The 26,778-nt window shown below is 34.2% G+C and overlaps 1 long non-coding RNA gene across 1 annotated transcript in view; it reads left to right on the top strand.

Moving 5' to 3' along the window:
- The window catches only part of LOC141564817 (uncharacterized), a 118,508-nt gene that overhangs the window by 29,211 nt on the left and 62,519 nt on the right, over positions 1 to 26,778 (top strand). Inside the window, exon 2 of the long non-coding RNA XR_012488741.1 lies at positions 18,529 to 18,728. This is a non-coding gene — a long non-coding RNA (uncharacterized LOC141564817). The remainder of the gene's footprint in view (positions 1 to 18,528; positions 18,729 to 26,778) is intronic.

Below are 26,778 nucleotides of genomic sequence, written 5' to 3'. Positions count from 1 at the left end.
TGATGAGAAAACTGAGGTAAACAGGGATTGAATGGCTTGCACAGGGTCACACAGCCAGTAAGTCTCTGAGTCTTAAATGTTTGAATCTTTTAATGCTTGATACAACAGAGATCTTTTCTATATTAATATAAATATTTAATATATTATCCAATATATATAGAATGTATCCATGTACTAATATAATTAATAAAATTCTTAAGGATAAGAGCTGACAATGCAAAATGAACCCTAGTTGACATAATAAGTTTTTTTAAACTGGGGAAAACAGTGTAGTCAGTGGCCTCTTCTCTATGATTTCTCCCTACACTCCATTCTGAGCATATCTCTTGTAACTCATGGAAGTTTGAGTGGATTTACTTTGGGCCAGGTAAGACTTAGGGACCGGTTACTATTTCAAGATGGTCCTGGAAGTTAAGTGTTGAATGGAATGCCTTCCATGTGTTTCATTTAGCCTCAATCAATGTGGCCATCAGTTCTGTTTTGTGTATTTATTCCTAATCTTAGATGAATAAGAATCCTGGGATGGAAATTGTTCCTCAGGAAGTTCATTATTGTGAAAAACCTCATCATCCTGCAAGACCCCTCAGTTCAGGTATTCCACCTTCTCATACCTTCTGTTCCTAGCCTGTATTCTACATTTGGTGCCCAATGTGAGCTCATGAACTCCAAGCCCTTCACTTACAACATTTCATTTCTCACCTGACTGTACTACTCTGAGACTTCTTTGAAGAAATTTCTTCCCTCTCCCTAGCATTTCAACTTCCTTTTGTGTGTTGTCTTCTTTAATTAGATTATAAACTCTGTGAGGGCAGGGATTGTCCTTTTTAAAATTGGTATCCCTAGTGCTCGGTACAGTACCTGGCACCCTGTGAGCACTTAATAAATGTTTTCTGATTGACTGACTTTATGAGTTCTGAAAAGTCAGGAAGCCTTTTAGCTCAGGTCTTCCTGACTTCAAGCCCAGTACTCTATCCACTGTACCTCTTAACTGCCTCCATCTAGTTATGAAATCATTGCTCAATAAATATTTTTTGAGTAGAAAAACAATCCAAAGCTAGCCCTCTGCTGGTGTGGATACTTGTTTTTAAATGTCTTTCCAAGTGAGAAATTTAAGTCTATAATGTGAAATTTTGGCTCCTATTTAACAAGGGTGTTCATGGAAGGGTCCAGCTATCTTTTCTTTATTCTAACTTATCTTCCTACTAAGCAGAAATATATATATATATATATATATATATATATATATATATATATATATATATATATATATATATATATATATATATATATACATATATTTTTTTTTTGAATGAAGGACTCGTAGCCAAGATTGGTCCCAGACAAAGTCATGACATAGGTAAATACTGTCTTTGTTATTATGATTCCTGTCTTTATTTAACTGAACCCTATGATTCTTAAAGCTATTATCCCTCACCTGGGGGTTTCTTGATGCTCTGTAATACCCAGATCTTGGCATTTTATGTACCTTCCACGGAACTGGCAGCCATCTTTTAGCTAATTCCTTCAGGCAACAAGATGTTAACTACTTAATCTTATGTACTGATACTAACTAATGAATCTTAATTTGGGTTTCTCTTCATTGTAGAACCCATTGTCACATCTTAGATGTTGGGAATTGGAATCCATATAACACAACCTCATGCAGATATTGAGTATCTTCCCTCACAATGGGCTAGGTGAGCAGAGGGATGGCCCCTCATTTTCTTCAACAATCAACCTTTTAAAAGGGAAAGCTAAAGGTGAAGAAGCAAGTTAGTAGGGAAAAAGATTTTTTCAACAGTACAAATCAGATCCTATGTCTCTTTTATTATCTCCAGGATAAAATGTGAACTGCTTTGATATTTAAGGCTCATCATTATCTGATTAATTCCTATTTTTTTCATTATTCTTACAATTAATCCCATATATCAGCTGTACTAGCCTCTTTGCTCTTCATCATACATGACCATTTGCTTATTATCCTATTGCCTTTTTTTATATGCTATTATTATCCTATGCTCTTTGTTCTTACTTCCACCTCTTCGAGTTCTTTTGCTTCCTTCAGAACTCATTTTAAGGGTTATTTTCATCTGGTGGGCTCTCCTACTACCCTCAATTACTCCTGCCTTCCCATCCAACATCACCTTAAATCTGCTTCGGATATGTCCTGTACATATTACATATGTACATGTTGACTCAACAATAGAAATTATGTTTCTTGAATGCAGGAGTTGCTTAATTTTTATCTTTGTATTTGCAGTGCCTAACTTACTCAGGGACGGATTGACTCAAATCCTTTAAACCAGACTGTTTCCAAAATTACCTGGATTGAGAATTAGTCAAGAATTTTCCCTCACTGGACCATACCTTATAGATATGGGAGGTTATTAATTCACATATCTAAAAACAGCAACAACTTTTTTTATTTAGAGTAAGAATAGAGCATCAGTAACATGAATCATCTAAATTAGGGCCATACTTTCAGAGTAGGGAGGAAAGTAAGCTTTTTTTAGAACATTTCTTCAAAGCATATAGTAATTTTCTCAAATAAAAAGAAAATGTAATATGGTGATACCTCCTCTTCCTCCTCATACATTAATTTTCTTGTATTAGCTGCAATTAAGAGGGGTAGCCAGTGTTGTGGACAGTTATCTGTGTTTGGAGTCAGGAAGACCCAAATTCTAGCTTCATCTACATCATGTTAACTGTGTGACCATAAGCAAGTCACTGACCTTTTTGTTGCCCAGTCCCACCCCTATCTCTGAGATTGCAAATTACAGAGGAGAAGCCCATCTTCATTGATGGAATGAGTTTCTATTCTGGGAGTGACTCAGTCTTGGTTATCACTTCTTTCTCTAAGAAGACAAAAATGACATCATTGTGTTAGAGTCAAGGTACTATGACTAATGGGACCGTATGATCTCAGAAGGTTTTTACTATAAGTTGGATACAAATGGTCTTCGTGAACATTTAGAGAGACTATGTCTCTAAATTGCACATCTTACATTATTTTAAGCTTGGGCAAGTCTGCTTTGCTCTTAGGGTACAGTGCCTTCTTTCATGTGGCTCTTCCAGTGGTTCTTTCATGTCATGAAATCAATTCTAAAGTTTTTTCAAATAGACCTTGAGAGAGTCCTGGTATTGTTTTTTTCTGACCTCAATGGAAGTGCTTGCCTTATGAGAATTATCCGTAAAATGATCTTTTAGGCAAACATATGTTTGGAATTTGAACCACATGGCCAGCCCAACAGTTACAGTATCTGCAGTAAAATTTGAATGCTTGGCATTTTGGCTCAAGAAACGATCTTAGTGTCTGGTATCTTATCTTGCCAGGTGATCATTAAAAATACTCTCAAGATAATTAGAATGGAGGTAATTTGTTTTCTGGCATGGTTTTGGTATCCCAACTAGGTTTCACAGGCATTAAACAGTGACATCAGCACATCGGCTCCACAGACCTTCAGTTTGATAGGCAGTCTAATGTCTCTTTTCTCCTACATTGAAGTCTCCTAGATTCTGAGCTAGTTCTGGCACTTATTGTGTAAACCTCGGTGAAGACGGAGGATACCTTAAATCAGCAAGAGTCAGGATAAGCAAAAGTCCTTGATCTTTATTCTTGGTCTTTTGGGGTAGCAGTCAGGGGAATGGACACAGGAATCTCCACACCTTCTTTCTTTCTCCCCTCAGCCAAAAAGTAACTTAACTCTGGTTGTCTTTATCCTTTTATCCCCTCTTACAATTCTCTATAACATCAACAGATCTAGCCAACACAGGATAGTGGACCGGGCCATTCTCCAAGCATATGCTAATAGAGTATGGTCCAATTGGTAATTAGCCTTAAGTGCTTGGTTATCCAAGTGCATCTGCTCAGAGTTTTAGCCCTTTTCAAACCTCATTATCAATGTGTACATCCCTGGAAAATACACTGCCAAGGTAAGTGAACTTATCTACAGCCTTCAGAACTTTTCCATTTGCTATAACCGATGGGACGGATGATGTGGTGCTGGTTGATGATTGTTAAGCCCAAATTGGCCCAAACAGCAGACAATGATCCAAACTTGTTTGCATCTCAGCCTCAGAGGCTAGTTATCTTCAAAAAGAAAACCATGTACCAACTATCCCTCTGCTAAAACAATGAAATGGGAGAATGTTGGATGTGAAGTCAGAGAATCCGATTTCAATCCTGACTTTGCCAACACACTACCTGTGGCAAAGCAGGTAAATAGTTGAACTATTCTAAGTCTCAGGTCCATAACTTTAAAGTGAGGGAGTTGGAAGAGGAGGTTGCTACATATTAAATTTACTATCTCAAATCACAGGTGGGGACAACAGAAAATAAGTAAATTTTGTCTTTAGTGGGTAAATACTGACCATAAATCCTGAAGGGTGACTATAATCAATTCTTATAAGAAAGAGGTGTTTCTCAGGCCCACATTCAATTTCCATGCTTCAGTCCCTCTTTGCTTTAACTCTGCCCACATGCTGGCTTGTGGCAGTGTTAATTGGGACATTCTGCTTTTTGTATCTGATGTCGAATGTTCACCCAACTCATTTACCACAAAATTAAAAAAAAATGGAGAGACTGAACACAGCCATTAGAGTTGTTGTGAATAATTTGAGTTAAATGTAAATGTAGAAAGAAAATAGGAAAACTACTATTAAGTACACCTTGCCCTCTGCAATTGAATACAATGTGGATTTACAATGTTAATTATTTCCACCATCTATCTGTTTAAAAGCTGTGAGCTGAAATATGAATATGTCAGGTATTTAAATACTAATTCACTTTAAAAAATCTCTACTTTATTAAAATATCATTATGCATATTTGAAAGTTAAAAGTCGGGAGCTATGTAGATACAAGGGTAAAAATCACATTTATTGTCCACTGAATGTGATGGAAATTGAATTTGTCAGGAAACTGATTGATATCTCGAAGTGTTTTGTTTTCAGTGACTGGCACTGCCGAGTTACAACCATCTATCATCTAACAGGTAATTAGTCAGATTTCTCATCATGAGCCTTCAATCCTGCTGTTTTATTATTGAAACACCACAAACCAGTCAGCATTTGAATGCAGATAAAGTTCTCTGTCATGTTCTTAAGGACAAAGAAAACATTTTGCAATTCTGCTGAAGTGAGTGTGAATAAAAGTCACTGCAACAGAAATCTGCTTCTTTGATTGGAGGAGAGATGAAAATCCAGAGGGATTCTCCATTTGCTAGCCAAAGATGTTCTCCAAAGAGCCAATTTAAATGATCAACTTTTAAAAATATGTGAGGCACCCAACTAGAACACTTAGAGGCTTATACTCTAAAGACATTAAAGAAGAGAAAAAGGAAACAAATTTTACAGCAGCTATTGGAGTAGCCCCAAACTAGAAACTAAGAGAAAGTTTCTCCTGAGGAATGACTAAAGAAATTATGATACATGGATTGGATTAAGGTGTATTGTGCCATAAAATTAAATGTTCACTTAATAAAGGAAATTGGAAATCTCCTAGGGGACTCTAATAGATCTCTTTGAACTGGTGGACTCTGGTGCACCTCTATGAACTGGTGAAATCAGCAGAATTAATTATTACAATAACAGTTGAGAGGTATAACTTTGAAGGACTTAGAATTCTGATAACACAATGACAAACAATGAGTTCAGAGACCTGAATATGAATCATCTCCACCCTCCCCCCCTTCCCCATCTCCACCTCCTATCTCATGTCAGAGATGTGATAGACTGAAAATACTAAATGCAATGTATACATACAATGTATACATTTGAACATGGCCAATGTGGGAATCTGTTTTACAGTACTTGGTGTATTTGTTTTAAAAATTATTTTATAGAGAGGGGTGATGAATGCTTATGCAATTTGTTTTTATGAAAGGAAAAATGACATTTTAACAAAGATTGCCTAATATCCACATTTGAGTTGGACAAACATTTGCAAGTGCAAACTTAGGAGAACTAAAATTTGTTGGGCTAAAAGAAGTTTGTGTTGAGTAGCTTTTTGACATTTTGTCTTGATTTTTGGTGGTTATGGAACAAGGGAATAACATAATTAATCACAACTGATCACTTAAAAGGATTATTCTTCCTACCCTATCCTATATTTATAGGAGGTAGGAACGAAATCTATAGGAAGCCTTAACTATAAATTATGTTGCAATAAACACTCTAAAATGATGTTGTTGTTGCTTTTAAATAAAAAGTTATTTATGAACTAAAGGCTAGAATGTCTTTTTTCTGGGATCTGTTCTGGGGTTTATTGATGGAACCCAGCTGTCAATTTAATTCACAACCCTGGAATGCCAGTGATGTTGCTAACTTCCTAACATGGAGTGCGATTTTCTTGACTTAATTCAAAGATCATTTGCCATCTTTCAAAGAAATTTATCTCATAATGTCTCAGCTTTCCATAAAGTCACAGGACACAGTAGTCATTAACTCTTAATGAGTTGTAAATATAATGTCTCTTCCTGGAACTTTCAGTGGTGGGCACGCATAAATTTACATGCTTTCTCAAACCTGAGCAAAAAAATGGTAATTCACTGCAACTCACAAAATATTTCTTATGTGGCACACGAGAAATTATATGAAAAATCAACCAGACCAGGCAATCTTTTAATACAAGTACTCCACCATCTCCTGTAGTAGATTAATATTTTTCCCCGAATGAACATTTTAACATAATTTGATAATATCAGTACTCAAGAGTATAAACTACATCCCAGTTTGATGGAGGGAGTAAACCCACTTTTGTTGTTGTAGTATCTTTTAAATAACATATGTTATGACTTTAACTAACAACATTTCACAAGGAAATTGATCTGTAGCACTTTAGGTGTTCTACACTTCTCCCTGGAAACAAAAAACTCTAATGGCTAAGTTACCGAGGGAATTAATGCATAAATCTGTTCCTTGGCACTGTTTGCCATTTATAGAATGCATGAAGTTGAATAGTGGCACATATTAGACAGTCTGCAGAGGTTCCTAGATGTTTCAGATATTAACTATTGTCAAATTCTTCGAGCAAGTGAGCTTTGTTGTAGCACTATTATATACACAACACATCATGGCTCTGGGGCTGAATTTTCATTTTTCTTTTAGTTGACTTTTTGGGGCCACCTTGTGTCTCTCCTGTTGTTATACTAAAAAAATTATCTTAAAAAGAATAGAAGGAAAATGGGAAGAAAGGAAGGAGAGAAAGAAGAACTAAAGAAAGGTAAGAAGAGAAAGAAGGGAAGGGAAAGAAGGAATGAGGGAAAGGTGGAAGAGAAAAGGGGGAAGGGAAGGAATAAAGGAAATTAGGAAGGTTAGGGAAAAGGAAGGAAGGAAAGAGGAAAGGAGGGAAAGGATGAAGAGAAGAAGAAAAGAGAAATAGGAAAGAAAGAAACAAGGGAGGAAGGGTAAGTTAGTTTTTCAGTCACCTAAATAAAATTAGTTTAATTTTTGAAGAAATTAAGATAATTTTAATTTTTCATATAGTATATTACTTGACCATTTTCTGACTTAATCCTTATTCCTACTTCCTCACATTTTATATCTATATAGATATAGATAGATACATCTCTAATCTATCGATATCTATCTAAAAACTATATGCAAAACTATAAATGGAGGGAGCATATCTTAGGGCTTTCTATCAGCGAACTGAAATTTAGAGAATATGAACTACATTTGAACTTTTTTAACAGATAGGAACAACTGAATTGAGTGGTTAGAAAGAAAAATTGGTGAAAGTAGGAAACTACCAGATGTGATGTGTCCTTGCCTACAATAGCTAACTTTACCCCAAGTGACCTCCTCCTGTTCTTTCATGCTCATCTGCCTGGCAGGCTCTCCAGCAGCAGACTTTTGGACATTTGGTGTCCAAGTATCCCATGGTTTCATTATCAGTGGATTCTGGTACGTTAAAGTCTTTTCATCCTTTGATTTCAGCTTAATGTCTTAAGAAGTGGACTTAGGGGTAACTTTTCATTCTGAGAATACACTTTGCCATTTGGGAGCATGGTGGGCCCTGGCTTTTTTTAGTTACTCTGCCCAAACTCCACAATGTCACTTGCATAAGGGAGGCAATATCTATTGGTTGGGACTGCTACATATAGAGTATCTATGTTGTTGAAGTTGGGGGAGAAGTTTTAAGAATCATTTTGTTATCTTCAGAGGGTGATGGAAAGATGTCGGACCTTGAAGGAAGTAGACATCTAAATGTTTATTGATTGATTGACTGATTGTTTGAGTACTTCCAGGTCACTCCTCTGATTTCATTGGTTAGTGGGCACTGCTGTTGCCTGCCTGTGTTGTCCAGATAATTAGTACAGTGGTAAGAAAGCAGAAGAGAGTGTTCTGGAGCAAGGGATCCTGCCAATTTTCTATTTATCCAACTGGTGATCTAACATCCCACTGCAGTTAAATGAATGGAAGAAACAACTGTGGTTTTACAATTACTATTGATATTAGAATCAATCAAGCAATACGCTTTTATTAAATGCTTATTACATGTCAATTACTGTTTGAGACACTAAAATGTCAACGTGATTTTGTTTGTGTAAATGTCTCCAACTTTAGTAAAATGGGGAGTCAGATTACATAATTCATTTAAATTAATAGTAATAACAACAGCTAACATTTAGATAGCACTTACTATGTTCTGGGTACTGTATTAAACTCTTCACAGCAATTACTCATTTCATCCTTAATTAGCCCCATTTTTCAATTGAGAAAAAACAGAGGTTAAGTGTTTTGTCCAGAATAACTCTGTTCAGAAGTGCCTATGGGTGGATTTTGAACTTAGGTCTTCCAGAGTCCACACAGAACTTTGCTTACTGTGGTCACTAAACACAGTCACCTTTTACCTAGCCTTTAATTGTTTTTTTAATAACCTGCTATCATCTTTTCAAATCCCCTTTCACACAATTGCCAAAATAATTTTTCTAAAATATCTGGTCAGGTGATATCCCTTGCTTAAAAATTTTCAGTGTCAATGCCATTTTATAGATTAAAATCTTATCTTGACATCAAATGTACTCACCATTTTCTACCTCTTTTTCTAGCTTTATTTCATATTTATTTTCCCTTAACACATTTTATTCCAACTGGTTTGCTGGTTGTTCTCTGAATTACTCTACATCCTGCTATCTGCCTCTATGCATCCATTGGAGCCATCTGATGTGCCTGGAGAACCTTCCCTTCTCCTCTTCCTTCTGACGAAAGACTTCTTTTCCTGAAAGGCTAACATTTCTTCCATGGATTTTTCCTGATACTCCCAATTGAAAATGATTTTGTCTTCTTCAGTTTTTTCCTAAAGCAATATTATAGGTCCTATGGATTTGTAGACAAGAATCAATGTTTTTACCTTCAAGGAGAATCCATTCTGCTGTACTGAGAGAAGTGAATAAAAACTTAATATAAAACACTTAGAAAGAGATAGAATGTTAATGAGTTGCAGAGAAGTGAACATTGGGGAAATCCTAAATAGGAAGTAGCACTTGATTTCTTAGCATATATCCCAGGTTAGAAATTGTAAGTGACCCAGAGGGATTCATTGAGGATATTCAGTACAGTGAAATCAGAAGATGGCTTGGTTGTGTAACCAGGGGCAAAATACTTCTCAGTCACTTTTAGTGAACTCACTTGTAAAGTTAAAAAACAAAACAAAACTTGTAAGGTTAGTATAAGGAAAGAATGCTCTTGGCAAACTTTTCAGCCCTTTCGGGAAGCACCCTGAACTGGAAGGGCTCTTAGATTTATTGATAACATGGAGTAGAATACTATGCAGCTAAGAAAATCTCATAGGGTCTAGAGACAAAAGGAGCTACAAATTAGTATTTGTTCTGAACATTTAAACAACACAATGAATCTCAGACTGGTCCAAATTATTAGGAGCTGAAGTATAATTCAACTTGGACTCACCCTACTTTTCCCCATTAGTATAGATTAGGTTTCCTGATACATAAATAATATCTAGTCCTACCATAGTGATTAAGCTTAGAAATTCTTTGGCTATAAATGAATCATCTTGGAAGTTATTGTTAATTTTTTGGAATCATTGGGGTAGACCATAGCAGTTGTTTTTGTTTGAGGGTATTGCTGGGTCACACATTGTTAGGATAAATATTGCGATGGGAGTCTATAGAAAATACTGATGTCAAGGTCCCAATTATGGCCTACTTGTTTCAAGTTATATTTGATATATGATTCCATTAGAACAAAAAAGTTATACAGTTTCTTCAAGATCCTGGTAATAGTTTGTCATATACATATTATAGAAGTTTCCCCAAACCCATTCTCCTCAAAGGAAAACACAGGTACCAGAAAAGGAAATGAAAAATATACATGATGTGAATAGAAACTGATTTCCTTGGATGCGGCAAAGGGAGGGGATCAGTCCACTGGCTTGTGATAGAAAGTCTCACTAATTGCTTTGTGCCTTTCTGTCTTACATCTTTTGTTCTAAGCTACACAGCTTCCTATTATTTTTGATATTTAGCTGAGGAAATATTAATTGTATCAAAGAAAACCTCTTCTGCTTATACAACCTGCCAATGCAAATATCCCCAATTATTAATTCATCAACTCATACATAATATATGCTCAACTAATTTTGACTTTGCATTCAGTTTTATCTGAAGGCCACATTCTGCCCTTTTGCATGCACATGAGCTAATGTTTTTGATAGGCTTTGCAGCTGCTTGAATAGCAAGGGCTGGGTGATTTATCTGTTAAGCCACTGTTACTTTCCTGGCAAGATCTGGGGGTGCAAGATATTGATTTTTTTTTCAAAGACTACTGACATTCACAATGGTGGAGGTATGTAGTCCAAGGAGGTGGAGACAGGAGCAAGAGCAGACCTCAGAACCTTCTCAGAGAAGTCTTCAAAATGAGAATATGTTCAGAAGTTAATCTGCTTTCCATCTGACCTCTACACCTTTGCAGGATATATACCTGAGCTAAAATTGTCTTTGATGCAGTGACTGGGAGATTGGACTTTTTCTCAGGTTAGAAAATGTAACTTGGGTGGTTGTTGTTTTTTACAATAGCTTTTCCTATGTCCAGTTTTTCTGGGACAAAAAGGAGAAGTAAAGAAATGCCTTTTATCAATGCTGGTCAGTATGTTCTGTCAGTACCTGCTATAAGGCAGCTAGGTGGTGAAATGGATAGAGTACTCTGTCTGGAGTCAGGAAGGTTCTTCTTCCTAAGTTCAAACTGACCTTAAACACTTATTAGCTGTGTGCTCTTGGGCAAGTCACTTAACCCTATTTGCCTCAGATTTCTCCTCTGTAAAATGAATTAGAGAAGGAAATGACAAACTATTCCAATATCTCTGCCAAGAAAACTCCAAATGCGGTCACAAATTCAAAAATGACTAAACAACAGTAACAACCTAATATCTGATTTGTAGTCTTATAGAGTTGTCTAAACACCAAGAGGTGGGGTACCTTGTCCAGGTTTACACAGCTCGTACATTAGTGTAAAGATTCAAGTCCTCCTGGCTTACAGCCAGCCCCCTCTCTACTATCCCATACTGACTCTTTCCACTCAGCTCTGAGTTTTAAAATGCCACAATAATGTCCCAGGAGTAGGGAAAAAACAAAAACAAAACCAAATGATTTTCTTTCTGAAAATGGACATGATTCTGCGTAAATATAATTTGATTATCTTTAATTTGTGTCTAAATTCATGTAACTGCCATTGGAAGAGATGTTGTATGACTGTATGAGTATAATGGGGATCATATTTCTTGCCTTCTCAATGGGTGGGAGAAAGGGAGAGGGAGAGAGACACTGTAAAACTGAAAATAAAAATAAAATTAAAATAATAAAAAAGAGAGATGCTGTGGTTGATAAAGCGGTAGCTTTGGAGTTGGAATGCTGCCTTATGAATTTGTTGCCTGTTATAAATATAGGCAACTCATGGAAATTGTGTCTGTCTCAATGTCCTCATCTGTAAAATGGGAATAGTAATAATATTCATCTCTTAGGGGCATTATGAAGATGGTGAAATATTATGTATAAATCTTAATTTTGCAAATCTTCAAGTCCTATATAATTGTTAGATCTTCATGTACTTTCCCCTCCAATCTATTCAGTTATATGTGACTCTTTGTGATCCCACTTGATATATATATTTTTTTTGACAATGATGCTGGAGTGGTTTGTCATTTCCTTTTCCAGCTCATTTTACAGACCAGGAAACTGAGGTAAACAGGGATTTGCCCAGGGTGTCACAACTAATACATGTCTGGGTCAGATTTGAACTCATGAAAAACTTTCCTGACTTTAGGTCTGACACCGTGCACTATGGTGCCACCTAGCAGCTCTTCATGTGTTAACAACTTAGACGGCTTTGACTTCAGATAGGAAACTGTTTTCTCAATAACATCCTCACCACTTTGAAACAATTCATAATCTGGTCTCAATTTACCTTGCCAATTTTCCCTCCTTCCTTCTCTCTCTCTCTCTCTCTCTCTCTCTCTCTCTCTCTCTCTCTCTCTCTCTCTCTCTCTCTCTCTCTCTCTCTTTCTCTCTCTCTCTCTCTCTCTCTCTCTCTCTTTCTCTCTCTCTCTCTCTCTCTCTCTCTTTCTCTCAATCTCTCTCAATCTCTCTCTTCTCTCTTTCAATCTCTCTCTCTCTTTTCTCTCAATCTCTCTCTTCTCTCTTTCAATCTCTCTCTTGTCTCTCTCTGTGTTTCTCTCTCTCTGTCTCTGTCTCTCTCTTTCTCTCTCTCTGTCTCTCTCTGTGTATGTGTGTGTCTCTGTTCTCTCTCTCTCTCTGTCTCTGTCTCTCTCTGTTTCTGTCTCTCTCTCTCTGTCTCTCTCTTTGTCTCTCTGTCTCTCTCTCTCTCTGTGTATGAGTCTCTCTCTCTCTCTCTGTTTCTCTCTCTCTCTCTCTCTCTCTCTCCTCTCTCTCTCTCTCTCTCTCTCTCTCTCCTCTCTCATTCTTTCCATCATGGTCTATTGCAATTCCATGTCTATTTCAATTTTGACACTCTTCATAAAAGCCACCTTTTCTATTCTGAAGTAAGTTCCTTGGGGACAAGGTCTGTTTCACATCATTGCATTTAAATTCCCAGTATCTACAGTACAGCTTAGCACACAACAAGTGCTTAATAAATGCGTTTAAAGCCTGACTTTTTACTATCTACTATGTCTTATGCACTAGGCATATACTATTTTTATGTTTGTTTCCCTATGTATAGGGAGTTCTGCTTGTCATTTCTGCTTTGGGGGGGCTTGTACCTATTTATCATTGTATTCTCTTTCCTTCTCTCATGTCAGTGTTTAATACCTAGCATAGTGATGTGCATGGAGTAGGTGCTTCATGAATATTTGTCAAATAAAAAAAATGTGGAAAAGCCATTATCTAAAGAATAAGCTGAATCTTCAGGGGCTCTGCATCCAGTCATAATGGAGTATGTTTCCCACATGAATATGCATCACATTGTTGATAGAGTTCTACCACATGGAATAAGCCATATTTAAAGCCCTGGGTTAATATGCTGGAATATGCTATCTTCTGGGAAGTTGTAATTAAAAAGTAGTAATATGTTTAGAAATTTGACAGATATTTTGCACATCTTTTTCCCTTTTTGTCTGGAACTATACTTTCATAAATACAGAGAACTTCCTTGGTGGAAGCCTTGCTTTACCACACACAGATTGGAATTACAGTTTTGGAGAATTGCCTAGGGGTATTTAGAGGGTAACGATCTTGCTCATAGTAACATTGTCCAATATGTGGCAGATCCAGTATGCATTTTTTCTGACTCAAAAGTTAGCTATTTGTTCAGAATTTGTAATTTCCTTTGATCCTCCTTTAAAATGTATTTATTTATATAACAGCCTGAAACAGAGAACTTATACAAATCTATCAGACTGGGCTTTGTTAGCATGTTTAGTGAGAGTTAAGGGATAGCTATCTGCAAAACAACTAGGGAATTCTAAGATCTGTACCAGGAGAGTACAGATGAAGGTTTATAAATGATGGATACATGTTATTTTCAGTTTAAAAATTACTGATGCTTTTTGGGTTTTATATCAAAATTACTCTTTGAAAAACCATCAAATCATTCCTTTTAGCAAAAAAAAAAATTCAAGCAAAACTGATCAACAAAGTGATGACTTTAAGAAGCTGTCCAACATTTCTCACTCACTGACCTCCTCTGAAACTTTCCCCACAAAGGGAGTGTTTCACTATCTGTTTTTTTTTGTTTTTTTTTTTGGTGGGGATCAATTAATCATTGCAATCAGAGCCCAACTGCTTCTTTCAATGTTATTTCTATTTATATTATTTTAGTCCTTGTTTCCTTTGACCTTTTTGGTTTTGCTCTCTTTGCTCTGCATAAGTTCATATCGGGTTACACATTTTTCTCTGAATCCCACACTCCTTTACACCGATTATCATTGAGAGAGAAAACAAGAAGATTCATATTCCTTAAGAAAGTGATATCTAGGGGGCAGCTAGGTGGAAGCTAGGTGGCGCATGGATAGAGCACCAGCCCTGAATTCAGGAGGACCTGAGTTCAAATTTGATCTCAGACACTTAACACTTCCTAGCTGTGTGACCCTGGGCAAGTCAGCCTCAGGAAAAAAAAAAAAGTGATATCTGAGAAATCAGCCTGAGCAATCTGGCTAGTTCAAAAGTTCCCCCATTGTATTGGGGATATTCTATTGGTTAGTATGTATTCATTGGAATTTAGAGATTAAAATGAAGATGAAATATATCAAGCAAAGTTTTCATTTTGCAACATTTACTTCTGATATCCCCAAACTCTTTAAAACAGTTTTTGGAATGACAAATTATTATTTGAAATAATTCATATTATAAAAAGCCACTACAACTCCTTCTATTAGCAGTTAAAAGTTTGAGGGTTTTATTACTAGTTTTATTTTTATATTGAGGTAATCAGTCACATTGAACTTAAACTAGAGTTGACATTTGATGTCCTAATTATTGACTTCTATATATCTTCCTTGGGGGCAGACAGTATAGCAATTTACCTGTTCACGACTTCTATTTTTATGTTCCTTCTGCCCTCCTTCATTCTCTCTGTTGCAGTTATTTCCTCATCATTTTTCAATACCATTTCCAGTTTTCTACTGTCATCTCCTACTATTGCTGATAATCTTTATGTTTTGGATGTCTTCGCTGATGTCATTAGCTAATGGTTACTTCCCCACCCAACTGGAATTCTCAATGTAGCAATAGGAAATCTTGGGGGATATCATATAAGGCTGGAAAATAACACACTAGACCTTATGTATTGATATACCCATAATACCACTGGCCGATTTTCGCCAACATAAGGTCAACCTATCCAGCAGGATGTTTTCTTTCTTTCTTTTTCTTTTTCTTCCTTCCTTCCTTCCTTCCTTCCTTCCTTCCTTCCTTCCTTCCTTCCTTCCTTCCTTCCTTCCTTCCTTCCTTCCTTCCTTCCTTCCTTCCTTCCTTCCTTCCTTCCTTCCTTCTTTCTTTTCTTTCTTTCTTTCTTTCTTTCTTTCTTTCTTTCTTCTTTCTTTCTTTCTTCTTCTTTCTTTCTTTCTTTCTTTCTTTCTTTCTTTCTTTTTCTTTCTTTCTTTCCCTTTTTTCTTTTTCTCTTTCTTTCTTTCTTTCTTTTTCCTCCTTCCTAGCATTCATCCATCCATCTATTCATCTATCTCAGAAAATCTTCCCAAAGAAAGAGTCAAGTTTAATCTCTTTTCCATAGTAACCTTTCAGATAATTGAAGAGAATGACCATATATCCCATCTAAACATTTCAAATTACACCAACCAGTCTTCATTTGGCATGTTACTTCATCATTCTCACTGTTCTTTGGGATAAAATTTTCACTAAATATAGACATAGGAGATGAACATTCAAAAATAGTACAAGGAAATGAGCAATGAAGGTAATAACATGGTCCTTTATAATGAAGTCTACATTATAATAATAGTAACTCATATTTGTACTGTGCTTTTAGAACTCTATATTTTTGTTTTGACATATTATTGTGTCCTCGCTTTAATGTATTGTGTACTATAGATATGCCAATGCTAAACCAGAGAATGTTTCTCATTTAACATAAAACTAGTAGCTTATAGCTATACTGACATTTTGATTCTTAACTTCCTGTTTTGTTTTGTTTGTTTTTTGCTTAACTGATGATTACTGTCCTTCTTTTGGTATATTAAAAATAGTATTTATAGAATAAGTGATAAACTTCTTATGTTTATTCCTTTTGTTCACAAGGTTATATTGTTGTTGAATTTATGTCTTTTTAAAATGTTGAGTCCCTAATGAGGACAGCTATCATCAGTAAAATAAATATATCATTAAACAGAGAATTGAAGTGCCAACACAGAGTCCCATTAATTTGCCTTATGATGGAAGATTCATGAATCTGAGTGGTGACATATACAATAAACATTGTTGAGTAACCAGAATGATTTCCATTTAATAGTTTGTTTAATAGTTCATTTAATAGTTACTCAGTTCAATAAACATAACTTGATGTGAAACTTTTCCACAGTAGGTAATATATACTTCTACTGCAGTGATTGATTTCTTTAAATGGATTCCCAATATTTTTCAGTTAAATTAAACATATAAGTTGTAACCAAAGGTGGGATTAGAATATAGAACTTCTTGCTTCTTATGATAAATAGATTGGCTTTTATGTTATTCTTGCATTAGATTATATTTTACATTACCGGATATTTTTGTCATGATACATAATACTTAGGTTGAAAGAATTCACTTTCTATCTGTTCTATGGTCCATACTACGAAGATTTTTTTCCCATTGGAATTTCAAGGCTTTTTGGCATTTCAAAGTCTTTTATTATTCCCTTAACATCAAGTATATACTTTTAAATACCCACAGAAACCTGTACAATTATGGACATATAGATATTCTGTAGAAATTTGACAAATTGAATTATGTGAATTAGATTTAAGCTTTTAAGCTTTATATTTATATTATTTATTGGATCTTATGATTTGAATACTAATTTGTCTAATCACAGAAAAGTCTTGTGGAAAGCTTATTTCTTTTTGTTGCTATTCCTTTTATTTAAAACTTTTTATTGTATTTTTAATCAACTTTATTTCTAAAATGTTTTTCTCTTTTACCTATGTTGTGGCTATCTCACATTGCAAAGAATTTAAAAAGAGGCAGGAAAAACACCTGTACAAAACCAAACAACATATTAAACAAATTGGACAATATATGCAATATTGACTATCTGAATTTCCTTACATATTTTCAGGTCTTTTCTAGGGCCAAACTTATAAATCTTTATAATTACATTATATTCAACCTTTCTCCCCCTTTCTATGTTCTTTTACTTCTTTCATTGTTGTAATCTGTTCATATAATATTTTCTGGTGTACTGAACATTTCATAACATTGACAATCACATCGCATATTTTGGAATTGTGATAAGCATCTATAAATTCACAATTTATGTACTTGCAAATGCTCAATTCTTTGATTTTTCTTTGTTTTTAAATTTTTATTTTAAAATTGGTTATCTTTTTTGTTTTTGCATTAATTTGTTAAGGCATACCCCTCCTTCATATATCTTCTAACAAAGAACAGGAGAGAGACAAAAAAAAGTTCAGTAAAACTTACTAACTCTTACTGCAAGTAAGTTAGAATATTTAATGTTTAATACTCATAGTCCTCTACTTCTGTAAAAAAAAAGGAACAAAGGTACAATATTATGTATGTTCTTTGAGTTCAAGTTTCATCTCTATAATTTCACTGTCCATTTAAATTTTTGTTCTTTCCATTTGTGTTGTTGTAGTTGTGTATATTGTTTTCTTGGTTACTGAAGGTTTTCTAATGTAACCAAAAGCAATATGTTTATATGTGAAATAAATGATCCTTCTATAAGCCTGAAATTTTGGTGGTATGCTAATATTTTATTCTACAATATCCTTTTTGCTGCTAAAATGCAAAACACCCTCAAATCTATTCTCTATACTTTTGAAATAATGGTATGCAAACCCCACTTATGACATATTTACCAGATGCTAGAAGACAGTCCAGTGAGACTTTAGACAATGGTAAAATTTGTTTCAAAGATCTTGCTTTATTGAAGCAGCAATAGCATTGCAGCAGCAACAACTCATTGATCTGTTTATTCCTTCTTCAAAGAAGTCACTAGTATTAAACATAAAGGAAATTTGGAAGCAGGTGATTGATATTCCTTACATTGAATGTACTATCCTTCAGCTATTTTTATATTTCAAGTATTGTATAAGAAAATGAATAGCGTTTAAATAATCTGAGGAAAGGTGTCCTTGAATTATAACAGGTTTTTTGACATTAGATTTAGCAAAAGGTCATTATATGGTTCTTTTATAAGGGATAATTATTATTTGCTGATATTTATGTAATACTTTAAGTTTTGCAAGAGATATGTGTTGTAATCTCCATTTTGCAAATGAAGAAACTTAGACTGAGAGAGAACAAGTGACTTTTCTGGGGTAACACAATTAAAAGTGTCTAAAGTAGGCTTTGAACTTTTCTCTTCTTGACCCCAGATGGCTACCTTAGTGAATAGAGTGAAGGACATGAGAGACAATGCCTTAAATTATGAATTTGCAAAAAATACAGAAATGATCATGGATTGGAGAATGAATAAGCAAACTTTATGAATTTAATGGAAATTATTATGAACATGCTGGCACTACCACCAGTCTAGCAGTGGAAATGAGGCAGAAAGAGTTCAAGACCCCTGAGGGTAAGTAGTCTGTCCTTTAGTCTTCAAGAGGGGTACTGGGCTAGAAGATAATTACTTGATCAGTGTTGTCTCAGTCATTCAGGTGTCATGTCTTCCTCTACACAGCATGGGACTGCTTCTTAGAAAACTGCCTGAAATGGAATTGAAAGTGGGATTACACAAATAAAACAACATGGATATATCTAAAAATGTATGCACCATTTTGAATATTGAATTTCTCACCCATTGGTCAGGTGTTTGTTAATATATTTTACCATAGGAAGGGAAATTTATTGCATCCAACCTCATTTTACAAATGAGAAAAATGATATTTAGAGAAGTTGAATAACTTTCACAGCATTCCAGAGTTGAGGCAGGATATGAATTCAGGTCTTTCTGACTCCAAATACAGTGTTCTATCCATTCCCTTGTGTTGAATTTCTCAATATTCTCTTGGTATGAATAGAAAGATTAAAGCCCTTGGTAAGATGCTTTGAATAGAATACTGCATCCAGGTATATATCCTGCCTCAGGAGGAGATCAAATCACAACCTCTCAGCCTTAGTTTCTACATATGTAAGTGGGGATAATAATAATGCCTATGTCTCAGGGTTGCTTTGAGGATCAAATAAAATAGTGTATGTAGATTCAACATATAAACTCCCTAATTTTCTATGTAATTTACAGAGATGCATTTGACATTTTTTCTCTAAGGCCAAGATTGGTCATTGCCACTATTTTGTTTAGCTTTATTTTACTTTTATTTTGTTTATGTTACTGTAATCAATGGATATTTTGTTCTAGTATTCTACTTCTCTGTGTGTCAGTTGGTATAAATCTCATATTTCTCTGAATTCTTCCCATTTCCCAAATTTTATTGACTAGTAATACTTCATTTACTTTACATATTACGGAAAAAATGTTGAGCCATTTCTGAACTAATGTCCAAACCCTCCCCCTTTTCCCCAGATTTTTTATCACTACAAAAATGCTTCTATCATCATTTTGGTATATATCGGCTTTTTCTAGCTTTGAAGCTTTGAAGGTCGAATTAGAGAATTCTGATAGGCTGAAAAATATACTTCTAAATAGCTGGATGACTAGAGTTCATGGAAACCTGCTCTTTTTGAAAGTCAACAGGGTCATATTTTCTAGAATCTGTTCCTAGAAGGATAAAATAAAACTATGCCATCAATAGAGAGAAACATAATTGTCTTCCTGTTTATTGCTAAAAGGATACACAATTCACTTAGAAACTGTACCAGTTTACTTCTGCCTAAGTTAAAAAGAAGGGAAGTTTGGAAAAAGTCCCATTCTGTACCATTTTGGGGGTTAGATTTTCAGCTGTCAGGAAGTTATTTCTATGTATTCTGATTACTGCAACTGTAGAATATTTTGGATAGATGTTGAAAAGAACTATGTACTGGAAATGCAATTCCAAATCATAGGTTAAAAAAATCTCACAGGAAATTTTCATAAGAAAGTTTTTACAGTCTTCCTTAATTTTAGTGTCTTCCCTTTGAGATTGCTACCTATTTATTCTGTATTTCTCATTTGTCCATAGTCCTTTGCATGTTGTTTTCCCCAGTAGACTATGAAACAATTCTAAAGTAGGGACTGTTGTTGTTTGTTTGAGTTTTGCCTTTCTTTGTATCTCTAGGACTTAGACTAGTGTCTGGTACAAAGTAAGTATCTAATAAATGTCAGTAGACTGACTAATAGATAAAAGTGTTTAATTGTTTCTAAATTTTTTTTGCATAAGATTTAATTCAATTCAAGTCATATCTATTGAGCACTTATATATAAGGCTTTGGAAATATGAAGGCAAAAAAACCAGCTCTTGGCATTCAAGGTTTATGTATTCTATTAACGATATACAAAATATACACAAATAAGAGAATACAAGATTGAGAAAGATGAGTTTAACATGTTGGGGAGATCAAGGAAGGCTTCACAAAGGGGGGCATGAGTTGGATAAAGTGAAAATTGAGCTGAGTCAAAAAGAAAGTTCAGGATTCACAGAGTCAGTAGTTCAATAGAAGCAGAGATTGTAAATGAAACAGGTAAGAGGGACAGCTGGTGAGACTGAAGAGAGGCAAGACTGAGGGGTTGAATGTCAAATTTGAGGAATAATTCTTATTCTTGTTTTATGGGAGTATAAAAAGCATGGAGGAGAGTAAAATGACATGCTGGAAGCAGATTGTAGAGCACACCAAAGGTCCAACAGAGCAGTATATACTTTACCCTAGAGGAAATAGGGAACAAGCAATGACTTCTGAATCTTGAGATACAATATAGATATTATCAGAAGTAAAATAATGGGGTCTAAAACAATCCAGTTTTCCTTCATGCAAAGTTTCAGTATGAGAGATCCAAATCAAAATTTGTTGAGGATTGTTATAGTAGAGGATAACTTCTAAAATTTTATTTTGACATTTTATGTTCATATTCAACATGCAAAGAATTTTTTTTACCCCAAGTACATTCCTCAAAAAGGAGCAGAGTAAAGACAGGACAGAACTGGGGCTGCTGATTGACCTCTTTCTCTTCTTGGATATATATTTTTAATTTTTTTTTTTTGGTTCTAACTCTGAGGGAACCAAAACCATGCATGATATCCTGCAGTTGGCTTGTATCCATCATGTATCTTATCATTTCATGCTATATCATATGCAAATCTGATTCTTCTGAGATCATGATATTCCATGATTCTCAGTTATGTGAAAGAAAAGTCATGCAAATGATGAAGAAGAGGAGGAGGAGAAGAAAGAAATAAAGAAAAGAAAAAAGAGACATTATAGACATGGATAAATGCACACACACATTTATAAACATATGTAGTAAGCAGAAAATAATTTCAGGGCAAAATGCCAGCAATAAGAAACTTGAGGTTTAGACTACTTTTAAAAAAATTTTACTTTTTAATAAAAAAAATGAACAAAGATTTCATTATACAAAGAAGAAAAAATTGTATACAAAATACTTTATATATATGTAGACACACATAAAATTATATATGCACACATGTATACTCATACATGTGTATGTATATGTGTAGACATACATATATATGGTACATATTTGTATATTATTAAATATAAACATAAGTAAATATACATACATATGTGTATACTTGTATGTATCTGTGGGGATAAAAAAGAGTCAGATATGACTAATTAACTAAACAGCAAATATATGTATGTATGTATGTATCATCTATATCTACATTTAGATATCGCATAACTCTGACTATCATTATGCTATACCCTATTCTTATGAGTTGTGCTCCCCAGAGTGAGGTAAGTGGACTCCTAAATGTTCCAAAGCTCAATGATGAGCTGCTATCACACCTTTTTAGCTTTCTTCAATTTCCACTGTCAAGTAAGACTTTTTAAAATTCGATTCAGCTGTTCACAAAATTGGCCATGAATTCCAATTCCTGGATATCTCTTGAGTTTTTGAAGTTCATATCATTCTAGCCTAGTCAAATATTCCTTCATCTAAGAGCAGGAAACAACAGATACAAGGAAGCAGATTCAAGGTGCTTATATTCATGGACCATACGTTGGACTATGTGGGGAGATTAGCCCAAATGCCTCTTTCCCTAATCAAAAACTTACCTTAATCACAGCTTGAGATGCACAAGACCCAGATAGATCATCACAGTAGTCTCTTTGGACAGTAGTCCATTTTCCCTTAGTGGTCATTTGAAAGCCTCCTGTTATTCATATGTTGAGCAGTCCAGAAATAATACCTGTCCATGTAGAGATTTCACTTGCTGAGCATATCACACATGTTCATAAAGGCTGAACTTCTTGGCCAGTAGTCTCTTCCTTCCCATTACATAATTAAATTTACCCTGATAACCTTTCTTTGCCTGTTTTTTGTTTGTTTGTTTTTTTGGTATACTTTCTGACTTTCCTTGTGCTCTCTTTCACTCATTTAAAAAATATTTCATTGATGTTTTTTGTTTTTTCATTTTTCATCACTAATCTATCCACTTCCTCTTCTCTCTACTTCATAATTCTCATTAAAAAAGAAAGCACTCTCTTATAACAAATAAATACATTCAAATGAAGCAAATTCATACATTAGCTGTGATACTGTCTGCTTCTTCAAGGAGTATAATTAAAGAGGAGGAGAGATGCTCGGGTTATGGAATATTAAAAAGCAAAGTATCCTCAGGTCACTTGTCTTTTGGCCCTTGGTTTGGCACTGTTCCATGGTACCCATATGAGTAACTTGGGAAAGATGAACTCTGTTGTCCTGACAGCCAAAAGAGCAGTTGGATTTCCTGTAGTGGAGGAATTTGGTGACTTCCTGAGAGGAAGAACTCAATAAAGATTCAGTGATTATAGATTATGACCTTATATCCCCGTGAGTGAAATTTCCTAAGAGGCATAAATCTGAAATGTCTTGTCAGTTGAGGCAAAATTCAGAGATAAATGACCTCAAAGGACAAGGGCTTGTTGGGAGGTAGTGTGACTTAATGAAGATAGTACTGAATTTGCAGTCAAGAGAAGGAGGGTTTAATAGCACCCAGCCTCCCTGAAGACTAGCTGTGTGACTTTGGAAAGCCATTTAAGCCTTAGTTTTTTTCATCTATAATATGTTGAGGAGGGGGAATATAGTAATTCCTACTTTGCCTTCTTCACAATATTTTGGTGAGAAAATAATAAATGAAAAAATGATTGATAACTTTAAGGCATTTTATATATATGTATATATATACATATATATATATATATATATATATATAGTAATATTTAGAGAATTGTTCATTTAGATTTCATGGATTGGAAAAGTTTCAGAATCTATAAATTTACAGGGGAAATTTGATATGAGAACAGTATAGTTAAAAGTTTGGTAAAAATTCTATCAAATTATATGTAAATGATTTAGTTAATTTAAATATCATCAATAAACAAATTAATCAACTAACATTTATTAAGCATCAGTTGTGTGCCAGGCCCAGGACAAAAAGACCAAAAAATGAAATAATCTTTGTCCTCACTGATTTTACATTCCATTTGTGGGGACTGGGGTGGGAAGGAAAAAAAAAACCACGTAAAATACATACAGGCATAAGGAACTAGGGTCTCATTGGAACTGGGAGCTCTGAGAAGGGAAATTATCTTAGATCACTATATTATAGATGGTATATATGAAACACTGAATTTGAAACCAGGTCTTTTAAGTTTCTGGATGGCCCTCCATCCACTATGTGATACTATAAAATAAATGCATAGAGAACTAATACAAGATAAAAGAAGATAGGGAGGGAGGTACTAATAATTGGGTAGATCAGGAAGGGTTTTATGTAGAAATCACATATAATGTAGAAAAGATATGCTTAGTTTACCTTTTGTATTTGTTGCTATGAAATGTACTAAATCATGTATCTTTAGTCCTATGGGGATATTCCAAATAAGGTGATGAGTTCCCTCAAATTGGTTCATTAGGGAAAATTATAGATAGAAATATGTCTATATACAGATATATTTATCTATGTATGAATTTACATTTTATATGCATATGTAAAGATAGACTCACAACATCTATATTATATATAAAGCTTAAAAGAAAATCCATATCTTTAAATGATTAAAAAGCTTCCAACAGAGATCATTAATTACTTAATCCTTTGTTGACAAACCATTTATTCAGAGATTTTGTTTTTCACCTAAGGCAATGTGAGATATGTTTATCCAATAGTTCAAGATAAAATCTTTTAAGACTTCACTTTTATCATTTCCCTGTCTACACATTAAAAAATACCCCAAAAAACCCCTCCAGTGTCTTCTTAGTGTCTGTAGGATCAAATCCAAACTCATTCTGGAATTCAAGAAAGGACTCCTATCAGCTGTCACCACATTTATCTTTTCAATCTTATCTCTCACTACAACAGAAACCCAAAGTCTCAGCCAGTCAGGACAGAATTGTCCTTATCCTTAACACATTATCAAACAATTTATTGCAATATAAAAACATAAGTTATGGATTAAAATAAATAACTAGCATTTATATAGAGTAGCTAGGTGGTCCAGTGGATGGAATGCTGGTACGGAGTCAAGATACTCCTCTTCCTTAATTCAATTCTAGCCTTGCATACTTAACTAGCTGTGTGACCCTAGAGAAGTCACTCAACACTGTTTACCTCAGTTTCCTTCTCTGTGAATTGACAAAAAAAAAAAAAAAGAAAACCATTCCAATATCTTTGCCAAGAAAACTCCAAATGGAATCATGATTCAACAATAAACAAAAACAAATTATAGTTTTCAAAGCACTCAAGATCCATGACATGTGTACTATAGCTTTTATGCTTCTGCTCTTACCATCCTTCCAATCTGGGTAAATTAACTCATTGATATACTGGTTGATTTATGCATCCGGTAGAATTTTGAGCTCTAGAATACAAAAGTTATTTTTTCCCTTCTTTGTATCCCTAGTGTTTAGCACAGTGCCTTTTACACAGTAGTCCCTATGCTTGATAAATGATATGTGAACATGAAATGATAAAGGAACATATGAATTGGTAGTTTCACATGACACTGAAGAAGCAGATTAATTTAGGTAAAATTGGGTCAAAATTTATTATATTGGTTCAGCCTACCAATGAGCAATTAATATTTTTCTAGTTGTAGAAGGTTTTGCAAGGGTCAATGCTGAAAAACTACCCATGCATATATCTTGTAAATAAAAAGCTATAATGATATTAAAAAAATATATATATATACATATATATATATATTTATAGTTGTTTAGAATTGATGTCATTTATGTGAAAACTGTTTTGTAATTTTGTTTATATAATTCCTGGCTTCATCTTGGCAGGTAGATTCCCAAATATTTTATATTCTCTTTCTATCTCTACTTGCAGGGCTTTTTTGGTAATATATGGAAATGCTGATGATTCATGTGGATTTGATTTTACATGTTGCATTAATTAACAATTACAACTACTTTTAAAAAAATTTTATTCTCTAAGATTCATTCAATTTCTTTTTTCCCCTCTCATTGTTATAGCTATATTCCTAGTACAATATTGAATAATAGTGGTGATAATGGGATGATTTTTGGCTTAGCCACATTACAATAGGTTTTTTCCCCTAAAATTGAACAACCCCACATTTCTGATATAAATTTCACCTGGTCATCATTTGTGATTCTTGCCATATATTGTTTTAATCTCCTTACTAATATTTTATTAAATATATTTGTATTAAAATTCACCAGGGGAATTGGTCTATAGTTCCATTTCTCTATTCTAGCTCTTCCTGATTTAGATGTCAGCATCATTTTTGTGTCATAAAAATTGATAGAACTTTTTTTTTTGCCTATTTTTCCAAATAGTTTACATAGTATTAGGATTAGTTATTTAAAATAATGTTTGATAGAATTCATTTGTGAATCCATCTAGAACTGACAATTTTTTTCTTAGGGAGTTCATTGATGACATACTCAATTTCGTTTTCTAAAAGAAGGTTATTTAAATACTCTGTATCCTCTTCTGTTAATCTAGGCAATTTATATTTTTGTAAATATTCACTCATTTCACATATAATTTTGATTGCATTATGATATGAAAAGGATGGAATTAATATTTCTCCCTTTCTGCATTTGGTATGCCCTAGTGTATGGCCAATTTTTGTGGGTTGCCATGTAACACTTCTATTCCCATTCAGTTTTATCCAGAGGTTTATTTTATTTAATTTTTCTAAAATTCTATTTACATTCTTAATTTCTTTTTTGTTTGTGTTTTGCTTCCATTTATCTGATTGTGAGAGAAAAATTATTAGTAGTTTTATTCTCTATTTCCTCCATTTAAATTCATTTTTAATAATTTAGCTGTTACACCATTGGTGCATATAATATTGATATTATTTCATTATTTATAGAACCTTTTAGCAAGATATAATTTCCTTCCTTATCTCTTTTAGTTAGTTCTACTTTTTGCTTTGTTTTAGAACATCATTGCGACTTCTATTTTTTTAACCTTAACTGAAGTTTAATAGATTCTGCTACAACCCTTTACCTTTCATCTGTGTCTACACTTTAAATATCTATTTTG

The sequence above is a fragment of the Sminthopsis crassicaudata genome, chromosome 3 (assembly GCF_048593235.1).
Source record: "Sminthopsis crassicaudata isolate SCR6 chromosome 3, ASM4859323v1, whole genome shotgun sequence".
Taxonomy (NCBI): Eukaryota; Metazoa; Chordata; class Mammalia; order Dasyuromorphia; family Dasyuridae; genus Sminthopsis; species Sminthopsis crassicaudata.
The sequence above is the reverse complement of the archived record's forward strand: the minus strand, read 5'-3'. Positions and strand labels throughout refer to the sequence as shown.